Genomic DNA, 17,131 nt, shown 5'->3' with positions numbered 1-17,131 from the left:
TGAACCTGCTGAGGCCAGAGCGGGTGTGGAGAGTGTCACTGCAGGTCTCCAAAAGGCTTTCCAGTGACGGGTCACTGAACTCTTCTTGGTTTTCAGGGCCAGGTCTTCACTGGAGCAGTCCTGAGCTGCAAGTGTTGAGAACTGTGTGGGCGGCTGCAGTTTAGATAAGGCACCCGGAGTGAGGTAACAGTGAGGTAACGGCGTGGTGGGCCATTCAGAGACCGCCCGCCAGTGAGACGGCGTGTTTCCTGTGGCTGCATAATTAATGAGGCGGGAAGCGGACAATACACCGTGAAAACCCACCATTGCAGTGAATGGGTAAAACGTCCTCTTTCCCACCCACTACCTCACTTAATACGAATTTGGAACAAGTTAGCCCCATGTCTGGGCGTAACCGGTTTGTGTAGAAGCCTTGAAATCAGCAAAAAGTGCTTCAGCCATACCACTCCCTGTGGACTGTTGCAATTTGCAACAAGAAAGCGCTAAACATGTGCAGATATTAGCAATGGCCAGAAGAAATCAACCAGCAACTAACCCAAGAGTGGTTGATGATCCCTTTAAATAGAGTTGGCAGGGTGGTGCTTGATGCTGCCTAATGTATGTTCAGTTGTGCTAGCTCAAGAAAGGACATTGGCTGAAGTACGGACCTCAAGTAACTGTGCTGGCATCAAATTAGCATCGCACAGTGATTGACATCCTGATCTGCTTGCTCTGCTTCACTGCCCAGCCCCTTTACCAAGATGCTCCTGGGCACCATTCACATCTGAAATGCACGTGTGCACCACAGGTTCCAATTTGGAATCCTAGGGCCACACATAGCGCCCCAAAAAATCAGATCCTTGTGAGCCTTGCCCCTTTATTCTATTTGAACTGTTAGCAGATATATTTACATATGGAATGGGGTTTAAAAAAATGGATGGGTAGGGCAGCTTGTTGATCAGTGTTTCATATCTTTATTAGTAACAAACTGAAAAAAAACCTCTGAAAGCTATTTCCATTGTTTCATATTTCCAGCCCAGTCTATTCATGATAGAGCATGTACCGCTTGTCACAATTCACAGATAGTTTATTTGTTTAGTTAATGTCAATATGCTCCTCTAAGCTCTTTAAGTAGTCATTTGAAACTGAAAATAAATATAGTGTAGACCTTTCAAGTAAGGTATTAATGTCACCACTATTTAAATGCTCTTCTCACTAAGTGGTTCTCTAGCCTCTTGTTTTGTGGGTTAAAATATGTTGGGAAGAGCTGCTCTAACAGTGTAGCAAGTTTATTTGAAAAGTATTGATCCCTACAGGATGGGTAGACTCCAGAATCCACTTTCATTTATTCCAATAGCTCTCAACTGGGACAGCAACTAGTTCATACAACTGGCCTCAAAGTCAATGGATCAGGGAAAGAAATTGGAAAGTGTTCCTGCTCCTAATCACAATTTGGTGACCAGTGTAATAACTATGTGTGAATGCTGAATGAAACAGGATCTGCCTGGCCATTCTCCCACTGTGTAAGATCATATATCTGGCATTATTATATACACTGTATAGTCAAGTAGCCTGCCAGCACATGACTTACAAGTGAATAACAGCCATTTGGATAAGATTTCAGAGGGCAATCAGTGCATGTGACGTCAGACACAACAATGAGTCAGTTATTCAGGAGAGGAGGGGAGAAAATCAGGGAGAGAAAGAAAAAGAAATACTAGAAAATTCTTTGAGCAATTAAAAAAGCAGAAGAACATCAGTTATAAAGGCCACATGTTTCCCATTTATTGTATTTATTGACAAATAAACAATTGAATTGTGCATACATTAAGCAATGCATGCTCTAACATAAATAATCTGGTTTGAAAGAAAGAACTTGTATTTATATAGCACCTTTCATGTCCTTCAGGCATCCCAAAGCCCTTGAAATATAGTCAGGTATTTGAAGTTGAATCCATGTTATTAAGGAATAAGTGCAGCAGCCAGTTTGCACAAACAGCAATATAATAATGACTAGATAATCTGATTTTTTTTGTGATGTTGGTTTTGGGGATAACTTTTAGCCAGGACACTGAGAAGAACTCCTGGTTCTATTCTTCAAAATAGTGCCAATGGAAGGGCAGATATGAAGCTGCAGATTAACATCTCATCCAAAAGAAGGCATCTACAACAGTGCAGCACTCCCCTCAGCACTGCACTGGAGTGTCAGCCTAGATTTTTGTGCTCAAGTCTCTGACTAAGGGGCAAGGATTATCAGTGAGTCATGGATATAACACGTGAATGTGTAATACCTGATAATATGAAGTAACATATTCAGAACTACATTTTCAGTAGATTTAATGATGACCTGAATAATTAATCCCAAATTGCCCCATCACTTTGTTATTGTACATTGTATATAATAGTGTCTGGTAACAGCTATTATAATATCATTGCGCATGTAATTATAATATCAGCTGTATGATCTTACACAATGGGAGAACCCAACCGACTGACAGGCACCATGGCTCAGCTCCCTTGTCTCTGAGTCAATAGGTTGCAAGTTCAATATCCTGAGCTGACAATTCAATGGAATGCTGCATAGTTGGGGGTGCTGTTTTTCTGGATGAGTCTTAGACCCTGCCTGCTGGATCAGATGAATGCAGTAGATCCCATGGAAGGGCAGCAATGGAGTTCTCTTGGCGTCCTGGCCAATGTCCATCCCTTAACCAGTGCCACCAAAGACATATTATCTCATCAGTGACCTGACTGCTTCTTGCAGGAATTTGTGGTGTGTAAATTGCCTACATAACAGTGGCTACAAGTCCAAAGTAGAGTGTTTCATTATGGAGCATTTTAGAAAAGACTAAGGCTGTGAAAATTCGAGTTTTTTTTCTTTACCAGTGACGTCAGATTGTGGTTAATAAAAGTCAGGCTGACAATATGGAACGCTGCCCAGCTCCAAATTGTCCTGCATCCTTTCAACCGCAGATGTTATTCATTAGATCTCTGGCCCACGTCTGTGCTGTCAACTTATATTCTTCATTCTAGTTTACTTAATATCTAGACCTATATTCAGCTGATGAAAGGCTCATTAGATAGTTGATTCAGTTCAGGTGTAATTACCAGCCTTCTCAACTTGTCCTGTTACCTTCAAAGATGTCAGGACACGTACTCCCAGGTCTCTCTGTTTCGGCACCACCTTTAAAATGATATCATTTATTTTGTATTGCCTCTCCTAATTCTTCCTACCAAACATGAATCACTTCACACTTTTCCACATTAAATTGCATCTGCCATGTATCTACCCATTGCAACGATCTGTTTAAATCAGCCCGAAGTCTCTTACTATTCCATCTTATTGGTTACCACATTTCCAACTTTTGTGCCATCTGTAAACTTCAAAAGTTATGCCCTTGATAAACAAGTCTAGATCATTAATATAGATCAAAAAAAGTAGTGGTCCTAATACCAAACCTTGGAAATCTCACTATATACTTCCATCTGAAAAATAACTTTTGAAAAAAACCTTTGACTGCTCTTTGCTTTCTGTCCCTTGGCCAATTTTGTATCCATGCTGTCTCTGCCCCTTTAACCCCATGAGATTCAATTTGACTAACAAGTCAAATCCATACATGTAAGATTAACCACAATACCTGCACCAACCCCCTCCAACACTTCATTAAAACTCAGTCAAACACAACTTGCCTTTAACAAATCTGTGCTGTTTGTTATTTATTAACCCATATTTTGCAAGTGACAATTTTGTCTTGAATTATTGACTCTAAGACCTTTAGTCCTTGATGGGAGCAGGCAGAGGCCAATTCGTATTTCTCAGTAGGCCTTGAGGCCCTGCAGACAGGGGTGGACACTGCAGCCACCTGGAGGTGGCCTGCCAAAACTCCAGGCAGGCTTGGAGGCCCTCCTTCCTTGCCTGGATTCAGATGCACCCAGAGGCCTGCAAAGGTCCTTTTTTATTTTAGATTTAAAATAATTGAAGAGATGGAACTTCCATCTTGGGGCACCCTCTTCCTCACTCACCTGAAATGGCAAACTTCTACTGCTTTCAAGCTGAAGTGCCTCCTATTGGCCCTCTAGCTTCTTGACCCTGCCCATCATCCTTCAGATGGGTGCCCACCCTTTGTCCACTAACTGGCCAGTTTAAGGAATATCACAGGTGAGTGAATGTTGCCCACATTGTGCAGCTTCTGATTTGAACTGGACAGTGGGGCCCTGAAGCCCACAGGGAGAATCCTGCCCTAAAAGTTTTCCTAATGGTAGCTGATTGGCCTGTAGTTGCCAGGTTTATCCTATTCCCCCTTTTTTGAACAGAGGTGTAACATTTGCAATTCTCCAGTCCTCTGACACAACCCCCATATCTAATTTGGAGGGGTTAACAAAAATGACCTGGGCTGCAATGAAACCTGGACTGTGCACTCACTATACATAAGAATGTTAGAGATGTTCCATCAGAAAAGCTTCCGCTGCATCCTTTAGATTCAACAGCCTGGCTGTCGAACAAACGTTAGTGTCCTTCTTGAAACCAGCTCCACAAGCATTCAGGTAATATACCTGCAAAATCAACTTCGAATGGACTGGCAACTTTGGCTGCCTGGCCGGAAACCGTCTCCCCAGCCAGATCCTGCCCTGTCAACTCTCAAAAGACCAACGCTCCGGGTAGGACAAGGAAAAGGCTTCATCGACACTCTGAAGCCCTCCTTGAAGCGTGACAGCATTGACATTAATGACTGCAGGGAGGGGTTTGCTACCAATCGTTCAGAAGGGTGACAACCTGACCATCAAGCTGTCTCACGCTTTGAATGCCAACACCTTAATGAAGAGGAACAGAAGGGAAAAAAGCGAAGCAAGTCCTGCACTCTGGATCCTATTGCCTCAGGTAATGCTCTGCCCCCCTGCGTCAAAGATCTGTGGGTCGAGAATCAGCCCGTCCAGTCACATGAAGACTCATGGCAGAAACTCACAACCCTGAGTAGACGTCATCCTCAAATTAAGAATCGGCTGACAATGATGGTGATTAGGAAGGAAGATTGTGGCCATGTTATCTCCACCTTTACCTCCTCCAATAGTCTCAGGTGGATTTGGAGCTGGCACTTTGTATGCTGCCAACATTTTAAGCACCTCCTCTTTGTCTGTTTGGGAAAGGGTGTCCAAAAGATCCTTTGTTCAAATCTGAGGAAGGTTCACTCAGATTTGGATCCTTCTAAGGCAAGTGAAATATGAACCCTATCTTAGGAGCTGGTGCTGGGGGTGGGGGACATGAACACAGGTTGTCAGGGACTGTGCAATTCTTGCTAAATTGAGACAGTATTTGTCCTCAGATGCTTCCTGATGGTAGGAAACCTACCTGCTTGTTTTGAGAGGGTAAATATTTTCCTTTTCCTTCTACTCTGTTTTTCAGTACTAAGCACTAGGTGATGGTTCCACTCTACAACACTGGTTGCCAGGTTTATCCTATTCCCAAGCACTAGGTGATGGTTCCACTCTGGTCACAATGAGATGCATGTAGAAAGGCCTCCAGCTTTTCCTCCTTCCTCTGGAGAAATAGTCTGGCCTGACATTCCTATCATAGCACTGCTGAGTACAGCAATTCAATTTGTGGGAATTGTAAAGTGAAACCTTGTTCCTTGTTATTATATTTCCAAGCAGAAAATCTCATTGAATTATCATCTGACTGTGAAAGGCCCATGTAAATACCAGATTACAAGGTCTTCAGCTTCTAGATAAAGCTGCACCCACAGTTGTGTATACAGAACATGCTGTATTCCATCTTCTGCAACTGCAACAGCAGCAATTCACATCTCTTTCTCCTGACCCCTTCATTAAACGTTTGCCTTAGATAAAGAACATTCCACTCTTCTTCTCCTTCTTTAAGGGCTTTACCAGCTCCAGCAGACATCAAATCACTTCTCAACATATGGAAATATTTTCAGATTGCTAAAATGTTACAATCTGTGACTGATGTTATAAACCACATGAACTTAAGCCTGACTTGTACACGGCCAGTTTGATTTCCCTTGAATCCTAATGAAGTTCATTGTTTTGCCTATTTGACTGTACATAGTTTGCAGCTGCTTCTTCCTCAGTCTCTGGGGACGGTGTGATTCAGAGCTCAGAAATATTGCATTGTAATATCTCGCCACCCTGCTCTGCTGCAAAACACTTCCTACTGCCTGGATGTTGTAGTTCTTCCTAGTCCTGGGAGTTGCTACTGTGCATTTCCCTCGGCTAGGTTTCACTGCATATTCAGAGGCTCTGAATAAGACCTGACATTATCAGCTATCTAATATTACTGCTGCTGATTTATTATGATTGCAGGAATCAATATTTCACCACCGTTTTGTGCTATAGGTTTATCTCTTCATATCCCCTCCACAGCAATTACTGTTTTTTATTGTCTATGTTTTTCATTCAGCTGCATTCAGTTATCATTAGCACAGCCTGCATTCTGTGTTGCCAGTGCTTTATTACTGCAACCGTTTATGGTTATTTGGTTAACAGTAGACACTGGGTAAAAGGTGACTGTTCACACCCATAATTGGTAATGCCGTGCATGGGAACTGCTCTTTGATGTTGATTTTGCCAGTTTTTGCCCCTTTCCTTTATCTCCTCTACTCCTGGCAAGTAATGAATTTTATGGGCAGCGATTACTCTCCAATCCCTCACATGAACTTAAATAGTGCGAGTAGGATCTTCTTGCTAAGCTACACCACATTAAGGTGTTATGGCTGGTGTACAAGACCAGAAGAACTCCTGCAGAGCAACTCCATTGGATCTCTGCCCATCCATGAGGATCTTCCAATGTCACCTCTGCCGGAGACTGGAAGACACTGTCCAATTAGAGGGGCTGACGAGTTCATATCAAGCAGCGATGATAGATTGATGTTAAACATTGCATTTTTGGTCATTGTAGTTAGACTGGAGAAGCCGGTTTTTCTCCCTAGAGGTGAGATTTGATTGGGCAGTTTGAAACTATAAAGCATTTAGACGGAGTAAATAAGGAGAAACTGTTTCCAATGGGTGAAGGGTCAATCACCAAGGGGAAAAGATTCATGGTGATTGGAAAAGAACCAAAGGTGACATGTGGAAAAACAATTCTACACAACAATTTTAGTAATTGGAATGCACTTCCTGATAGAGTGGTGAATATAGGGTCAATTGTCGCCTTCAAAAGTGAATTGGATAAACACGGAGGAGAAAATGCTGTAGGGCATGGAATTGGACTAATTGCTGTTTGAAAGAGCCAGGGCAGTCTCGATGGACTGACTGATCTCCTTCTATGCTGCATTATTCTATGATTCTGTTCTACAATTATCATCTCAGCAACGTAGGAGGTAGGAACACCCAGTGTGCAATAAATGCCAAGGATGTCCTAACTATCCTGGTGTTCTGTGAGTGGCAAATCTATGTTGTTAAATGTTACTTCACTGGGCCCAGGTAGTTTGGTCTAAATCATCCTTTTAAGCTGCTGTGAAGATCCATCTCCTGAAGCAGCAATTGCTTCCTTAATTTAAGCTGCTTTTTAGCTGCAAAGACACTAATAGACATGTTTTAAAAACTTTTATTCCTTTTTAAATTGACTCAGAAACTGATTGGTGTATACCAATGAAATTAGTAAATGGTTCTGTCAAGTATTTTTCAGTTTTAAAAGCAAGTTACTCACAGGCAGAAGGTTAAGCGCTGATTCAAAATACATTCTTTTGTGATAAACCCATTATCAGCTCTATTAATAAGTCTGTGCCGGGGATGAGCTTTACATGTCCTTGCCGGGTGTGTTTTGGGCGGGGGGGGTGGGGGGCATGTAAAATAAGGCGGGTGCCCACCCCACCACCTTCCCACCCACGCCCAAGCTCACGCCATAATACAGCAAGGGGGGAGGAGCACTGAAATTGGCAGCCTGCCTGCTGTATTTAAACAGATAATCAGGGGTGAATTGGGCTCATTAAAAAGCCAATTGGCCTGCAATAATACGCTGCACAGACTATTGAAAGGTTGGGAGTGGTCAGGCCACTATTTAAAATATTCTTTCCAAAGGGCAGAAGGAAGGGGTAGGGTACTATCTTTGGGGCAGGCCACCTCCACTCCCACCACCCCTCCCCCACCAAAAAAAAAGAGCCTCCCCTTCCTTCCTACCTGTCTGCTGCATTAAACCAACCACCCTCACCCTGTCCCCCTGCCCAAACCCTCCCTACCTCAGATTCCAGAGCTACCTGGCTCTGGGTGCAGTCCTGGGATCGCCCATTAATGCCTTCTTGGTAATGTCAGGACTGATGGAGCTACCAGCCAATCGGATTGGCCGGCAGCTCTGGAGGGCGGGACTTCTTCCCAGTGAGGGGTGTAAGTCCCACACTGCCCCTAATGATCTCACCCGCAGCACGTTACAGATACCGGGCGGTTGGCTCCATGCCAACTCTGCTTCCAGGGTTGGGGGTTGCGGGTTGGCCAAAGCCCCTATAATATTCTGCCCCAGGTTTAAATGCAAATGCAAAACAGACAATGGATTAGACACTGATTAAAAATGCTGATTCTGTTGTGATAACCCCATTATCAGCTACATTAATAACTCTGTACTAGGTTACCACTCTTAACTATAATCAATAAATGATTTTTCACGCAAATTTTGAAAAAAATTCTAATCTGCTGTCCGATTGTGCTGGTTCGTTGAAGATTTTACATTTGTCGATATGCAAATGAGTTTGAAGGACTACTTGAGCAAAAGGAACACTTCTGAAAACTGATGCAATTTTAAGGCAGTTTTTTCCATTTCACGACCCAAAGCAAAACTCTTGGCCTTAAATTTGAATGTGCATGGTGTTCTCTTGGAATTCCAAACAGAGTCAGACAGTGTAAATAGGTTTTGTAGCTGGAGATGACACTAACTAGCAGTTTCACTAAAAATGCACTTTGATTCTGCTGAATAGGACATTTTTCTCAAGTGAAACCATTCAGTTCTTGATTGCTCACATCTTCTTGTAATTGTTTACTTCAACCAATTGGTATCAAGCTCTTATTGATAATGTTTTGGTCAGTATGCCGATAGCTGGGCAGCCCATATTGGCTCCTTTCTCCACCCTCTAGCTGCAGATTTACCTTTAGCTGACCTTAGGCTTGGATTCAAATCATAAAATATTAACCTTTGATTTTTTTGAAAGAATGTTTTAGTACTGGAACAGAAGAATCTGTTTGTGAGGTATTTATTGCTAACTGTTCTTTTTTGGCAGCACATCTAATTGCCTTTTCAAAAGTAGCATTTAATTACTGCTACTTTGAGAATATTTTCCTGTCATGTATCTTTTACCCTCTTGGCCCTTAGAGTTACTAAGACAGTGAGTGAGACTAAACTTGAGGGATTCAGGATCAGAGGAATAGCAGGAGAAGCCCCAAGGTAAAGCATGGAAATCAGCTGTCTCCAGACACCAGCATAGCTGCTCCCTCCCTGCCACTCAAACAACTGTCCTTGTGGTTACCCAGCAGCCAGGTGGCCCATGCTGCTGAAACCTGAGATGGTGCAGATTGAGGTGAGCACATCATGGGCCCACAGCTTCCCAAGGGCACCCCATTAACTTTCCCCTTCAGCTTCTCATCCACCTTGTGCGCTGCTGTCGCTCAGGATGCTCTTTGTAGAAGCACCAGAATAGACAATAGCACTTGTAGGATAGTTGTCTCCTATTTGTGAGTGCTGTTGGTTTTGTCAAGCTTTTGCGCTGGATGAAGAGTGATGATGGTAATTAGGCTGTGGTGGAATTATTTATCACGTGTTCTCTGTAGGGAAGGGTTGAAAGGATTGAATGAAGATGGGGGACTTCCTGGTGGATCTATAGTCATGGAAGGTAAAGTGTGTGACAACTGTCTCTGAAATGGAGGACATCTCTCAAATCAACTGTCAAGAAGATGGTGGTGAGCATTCCTCCCTGATGCACGCTGTCTACTTGGAACCCTTTGATGTTCCCCTGTTTCCTCCTCATCCACTTCAAAGAACCAAAGGCAATATGAGGAAAATCTTTTGCAACCAACAACAACAACTTATTTTTATGTAGCGCATTTAAAATAAAATGTTCTGAGGTGCTTCAGGGACATTATAAAACAAAATATACCAGTAAGATTTCAAATATTAAAGTATAGCAAGGAGATATTAGGTTTTAAGGAGTGTGGTTGAATGAGGAATGTTAAGTAGAGAGTCAGAGAGGTGTAGAGAGGGAATTCCAGAGCTTAGGGCCAAGGCAATTGAAGGCACGGCCACCAATGGTGGATCGATTAAAATCAGGGAAGCTCAAGAGGCCAGAATTAGAGGAGTGCAAATATCTCAGAGGGTTGTGGGGCTGGAGGAGATTGCAGGGATAGGGAAGGGTGAGGCCACGGAGGGATTTGAAAACAAGGATGAGAATTTTAAAATCAAGGTGTGCTAACCAGGACTCATTGTAAGTCAGCAAGCACAGGTGAAAAGGGAGGGTCTCGATCTGTATTAGGACATGGGCATCAGAGTTTTGAATGACCTCAAGTTTAGAGAGAGAAGACTGGCCAGGAATGCATTAGAATAGTCAAGTCTAGCAGTAACAAAGGCAGGAATGAGGTTTTCAGCAGCTGGGGTGGAGTCAGAGTCAGAAACCAGTGATATGTAAACAAACATGTTGTATTAGACAGTCAGCATGAACTGTAGTACAGTTAACACAGACAAAAATTAATAACAACAGTTTGTAGTGACTAACCAGCACCAACCACTGCCAGAATAGGATAGTAAATTGTTGATCAATTATTGGCCACTTCAATTTGTGGGCCCAAAGAGTCCGATGGTTCGAATTTGGAATGCACTGCCTGATACAGTCCTGGAAACTGATTCATCAGAGATTTCAAAAGGAAATCAGATAAATGCTTGAAGGAGAAAAAATTGCAGGAGTATGGGAAAAAGTAGGGGAGGGGACTAACTGGTTTGCTCCTCGAAAGAGCTGACTTAGACTTGATGGGCTGAATGGCCTATCCTGTGCTGTTCTATGATTCTGTAGTGCTGTTTCTCAACCCAACATCAATTTTATATGGAAAGGTGAAGAACATTTTTATAGGTAATTTTTTCAAAGTGAACATTTTCTATAGTCATAAAAATAGTGACTATATAAGGATTCATTGTACTGTATGGCATCAGATCTCTCCTGTATTTGAACTGGAAGCAGATAATGTGTTTTTTTATTGAGAGGACAAAAATCAGCAGAGCTGAAAGGACAAGATAAGGCTTCATGATCTACTGTAAACGACAGTGGATACATATGAAAACAGCATTAAGAAGCCAGAGCTGATATTAATTAAACTAAGCAGCAGTTAATCTAGTACAGTTGAGTCAAATCTGGGTCTCATCATTTCTATTCAACATAAAAAAAATCTTCAAATAATACAGAACAATCGTGCTGAAAGAACTTGCACATAATGAAATGATTAATCACACAGCAGAAAGTGTTAAAAACATGTGAATGGAAGCCTGTGCAGCATACCATTATTTTATTGGTGGTTGCTAATGTCTTTGATGGAACACTTCTAAGTAGAAGAAGCAAATTCATCCAGGTCAAAATGTCTTTAGGCTTGTTTTTGGTCCTTAATTGGGCCTCCTCAGAGGGGCATTCTCAAGCCTCATTAATATTAATTGGACAAGCCGTCCACAACTTACTCGCAGAAAATGAACATTGCACAATGTGCCTCTCGGGCAGATGGAGGTGGTGATGATGTGTTGTTGGTAGAGTGGCAACATGGGAAAGGGATATTGGGATACAGGGGAGTTGGGAAATCCTCTGGTTTCACCTGGCACTGCAGGACTATTTTCTTAAAAAATATATGAAATGGCCTAGTTTACTGCTTAGGCTGCAGCACAAGTTGCAGAAATCCAAGGAGGCCCAGCTCTTGGATTGCAATAATGTACCATAGCAAACTGGGCGACACTTAACAGCCTAGCAAGTCAATCAGTTGTACCAAACTGCTATAGAATCAGTGGTTCAAGAGACAGTTCACTGCCAGTTTTAAAGGGCAAATGGAGATTGGAAATAAATGATGGCCTTGCCAGTGATGCTCATAACCAAGAACAAATAAAAGGAATCCAAACCAATACTTTCAAGCGGGCCAAAACAACTGTTAGGACTCTCATAAATACATGTAAGGAGCCAAGTTCTGTTATACGTAACTGTCCATGATGACTGCAAAGCCACCTTTATCAATTTTGTGGAACCTGTAATGCAGAACATTGCAACCCAGCATAGATCCTTTTGCCTTCATTTTCCATCTGGAAAATGCATACAATGAGAACCAATTTCCAGCTATTGAATCTTCACTTGCTTCCACTGACACAACACTACCGTGAAAAATGAGCTATCATTAACAATATTACAATAATAACTATTTTATATTTCCCTACCCATTGAAATCCAAGCAATGACAAAGATCAAAAAGATATCTTTCACAATCAGACACACATGCCAATCAAAGAAGGGTTCAAAGGCTTCTGGACAAAGTTCCAGAAACATTTCTTAAACCCATTTCAGTTCAAAGCTAATCAAGTGAGTGCCTTGTTTGCTGAACTCCCTGATGGAACAAGAGGAATTGCCATGGGCCGACATAGACCAGTAATTGTTTCTAACAAATGTGGTTTTGCACTCCCAGTGGGAAAGCTACAGTTGAGAAAGCTCTCAGCAAAGATCTGGTTTATAACATTGTAGTCCCAATTCTGAACTCCAGTTTCTTGTGTGCATGACAAAAATACAGGATAAGCCTTTCAAGAGTTACGCAGGAAGGCAGATTACAACCATTCCAGCACATAGCTATTTTTGAACTTTATATTGAAGATATAGGTTTTTTGAACAAATATATCTATCCTATTTGCCAAATGCTGAAGTAGAAGTTATGAAAGTGTGATATGAGCACAAATGTTTATTCATCCTATTTGGCCAGTCACCAGCTATGTTCCATCAAGCAGGTTGAACTTCATTGCTTGTGGTTTACTGTTTACTGCTAATTATAGCGGTGAAGTTAAGTTGAATAATGTGGGGGAAGCATCCTGACCCATGATTATTGGGAAATCTAAATTCTCTTGTTTTTGAGTGATACAGGGAAATGTTTACATTAATCAACTAGATTATTAATATTGTCGTGCCCAGAACAGACATGAAGATATTACACATTTTAAAACTATGGCCTGAATCTTCTGGTCGGTGTGCAGGAGCGGGGCCCTGCTCGCTGACATGTGAAACGACACACGGTGATGTCGGGTGTGTGTCCCAGCCTCACCGCGTGTCATTCCAATCTTCAGTTCAGTGGGCGCACACCAGAGCTGGTTACGCACCCGCCAAAATGTAATAGCCTATTAAGGCCATTTAACAACCAATTAAAAGAACTGGCGGGTTGGTGGGGGGGGGCAGGCAAAGAGCGCAGGCGGCCTTCATATTTATCATGAAACCTCATCCATGGGCGGGATGAGGTTTCATGAAGTGTTTACCAATCCAATAAAATGTTTTATTAAAATTCATTGACATGTCCCAGCTCATGTGACACCGTCACATAAGAGGACATGTCTGAATAATTTTTTCCATTCTATTTTGGAAAGTTTAATAATGAAAATAATCTCCCTGAGGCAGCTAATTTGTCTTCCTGCCCCACCATGGACAGAAGAGATGTCAAAACTCAATAGATGTTAGATGAATGAGTTGCAGTGACCTTTCATTGTATTGTGATGGTTTCTTATCTCAAATACAAAGACCCCGGTTGTCTCAAAACACTCAAAGTGTGAAAGGCCATAATACAGGATGTGTATCGGCCCAATCCACTACCTTATTAGGGAAAGGTTTTTGATCTTATATAGGTCACATAATTAAGGCAGCCATGCTTGTCCCTGCTTTTAAAAGATTCTAATTGGAGAAACACCATGAGAGATCTCATCTTAAAGACCATTTGAAAAGCTATCGAACCAGCCACTAGACAACACAGCCAAGGTAAAACAGCTATACCTTGAAAGAGGGAGAAGGAATCTCCCCTCAACCTGTTTCCATGAATTCACCTGAGAGCCCAACTTCTGGCAACTCAACTACAAGAACCATTGCAACTTTCTGAGAATCCTCTGCTTTTACCTGACTTGTACTCCAGCTACAGCATCAATTCAGCTAAGAAGCTGTGGGCCTGCTATGAAAGAGACTGAAATCATTTCAACATGTAATCTTTTCTTCATTTGCATATATTCTTTGTTTGTGCGATAGTATGTATAAAACATCGTGTTAAAACCTTTGGGGAAAGAGGATGATAATAAATAATCTTCTTTATTTTAAAATTTACAAAAGCTTGCTGCTGGAAATTATTTAAATTGGAAGAAACCACTCTGAGGGTAAGAACACACACTAACCTCACAACTTTGATTATGAATAATAAATACATAAACTCTGTCCGTGACAATATCTTTACTGTCACTTCAATGATTGTTACTTCATGATTATTGTCATATTTATTCCAAAGTCTCAATCCATTATAATAGATCTTTATGCCATTTTGTCATGGCCACTGCTTTACAGTAACTAAATAAGACCATAAGACATAGGAGCAGAAATTAGGCCATTCGGTCCATCGAGTCTGCTCCGCCATTCAATCATGGCTGATAGGTTTCTCAACCCCATCTCCCGCCTTCTCCCTGTAACCTTTGATCCCCTTACCAATCAAGTACCTATCTATCTCGGTCTTAAATACATTCAATGACCTGGCCTCCACAGCCTGCTGTGGCCATGAATTCCATAGATTCACCACTCTCTGGCTAAAGAAGTTTCTCCTCATCTCTGTTCTAAAAGGTCTTCCCTTTACTCTGAGGCTGTGCCCTCGGGTCCTAGTCTCTCCTACTAATGGAAACATCTTCCCCACGTCCACTCTGTCCAGGCCTTTCAGTATTCTGTAAGTTTCAATCAGATCCCCCCTCATCCTTCTAAACTCCACTGAGTATAGACCCAGAATCCTCAAATGTTCCTCATACGTTAAGCCTTTCATTCCTGGGAAAATTCTCTTGAACCTCCTCTGGACCCTCTCCAGGGCCAGCACATTCTCCCTGAGATACGGGACCAGAGCCTTATAAAGCCTCAGCAGCACATCCCTGCTTTTATATTCTAGTCCTCTCGAAATAAATACCAACATTGCATTTGTCTTCCTAACTACCGACTCAACCTGCAAGTTAACCTTAAGAGAATCCTGGACTAGGACTCCCAAGTCCCTTTGCACTCCAGATTTCTGAATTCTCTCCCCATTTAGAAAATAGTCTATGCCTCTATTCTTCCTACCAAAGTGCATGACCTCACACTTCCCCACGTTGTATTCCATCTGCCACTTCTTTGCCCATTCTCCTAACCTGTCCAAATCCTTCTGCAGCCTCCCCGCCTCCTCAATACTACCTGTCCCTCCACCTCTCTTTGTATCATCTGCAAACTTAGCCAGGATGCCCTCAGTTCCTTCATCTAGATCATTAATGTATAAAGTGAAAAGTTGTGGTCCGAACACTGACACCTGTGGAACTCCACTAGTCACCGGCTGCCCTGAGAAGGACCCCCTTATCCTCACTCTCTGCCTCCTGCCAGACAGCCAATCTTCTATCCATGCTAGTACCTTGCCTCTAACACCATGGGCTCTTATCTTATTGAGCAGCCTCCTGTGCGGCACTTTGTCAAAGGCCTTCTGGAAGTCCAAGTAGATAACATCCATTGGCTCTCCTTCGTCTAACCTACTCGTTACCTCCTCAAAGAATTCCAACAGATTTGTCAGGCATGACCTCCCCTTGATGAAACCATGCTGACTTTGCCCTATTTTACCATGCACTTCCAAGAATTCTGAAATCTCATCCTTAATAATGGACTCTAAAATCTTATCAATGACCGAGGTCAGGCTAATCGGCCAATAAGTTAAAATCCATATTTTATGACATTGTACAGCTGGTTGGTAATTGCAACATTGGAGACTAAATTAACCAAATTCCCTCATTACATGAGATTACTCGATTTTAACAATTGAGACAATCATAATATTCATTTTTTCAGTGAAAACCACATGAACTTTAGATTGTATTTTATTTTATTCTTTCATGGGATGTGTGTGTCATTGGCTGGGCCAGCACTTGTCGCCCATCCTTTGTTGCCCTTGAGAAGATGGTGATGAGCTGCCCACTTGAACTGCTGCAGTCCATGTGGAGCAGTTACACCCCCAGTGCTGTTAGGAAGGGAATTCCAGGAGTTTGATCCCGTGACAGTGAAGGAACGACAAGGTGATATCATTCCAAAGCAGGATGGTGTGTGGCTTGGAGGGGAAGTTGAAGATGGTGGTGCTCCAACCCATTTAGTATCCCAATTTAAGGCAGTTTGGATTTTGCCAGAGAGATGGCCATCAAGCATTTTGTAAAAAAAAATCCTTTTAATCTCAAATTGTTCTGCATAGAACTCCACAAAATTGAATTAGTACAGGAGTATTCGCAATCCAAAATCTTCCTTTTTTTGAGAAAGTGAGAACCACATCTGTATGATGTGAAGGGGGAACAGGCAGTGCCCTAGAGCAGCAATTCCCCATCTAGGTGGGGCGGGGTGAGGAGAAGCATGATCGGGTTATCAGGGGTTATAAGGAGGACAGTCTGGTTCAATGTTGTGCTGTGTCTTGTGCGTCCCATTGCATTCACCAGTTTGGTTTATCATCAGAAAGGCTAGAACTCAACAGGGAAATGGAGATTTCACACCAATGATTAGCATGCCAGTGGCCATTAATTGTAATTAGACTGGTGCTTAGACTTATCACACTTTGTATGAGAAATGGCGATGGCACATTGATACCCATGGAGGATACTACTTTGGGGCAAATTGATTGTTAATACAATAGAGAGAGAACTTTCACTGCCATCTAACCTGTACTGTGCATGATCTAGGATCTTTCACTCTGTCCAGCAAATGAGAAACATTTTGCTCTCACCTCTTCTTCTAAAACAATGATTTGTTATGCTCTGGTGTCACGGATCATTAGCTGTTGATTTCAGGGGAGAGCATGGAGAGGGCACCACTTCCTGCATGACATTAAAAAAGGCTTAGTGTCAGCCACTTTTAAAAAACAGGGCTTTGAGCTGAACTGCAGTTACAATACAGCAGAACTGGAACTCATGGGATGTTCTACTGCCCAACCA

Source organism: Carcharodon carcharias, chromosome 18 (assembly GCF_017639515.1).
Source record: "Carcharodon carcharias isolate sCarCar2 chromosome 18, sCarCar2.pri, whole genome shotgun sequence".
Classification (NCBI taxonomy): Eukaryota; Metazoa; Chordata; class Chondrichthyes; order Lamniformes; family Lamnidae; genus Carcharodon; species Carcharodon carcharias.
Note: the sequence above shows the minus strand (reverse complement) of the source record.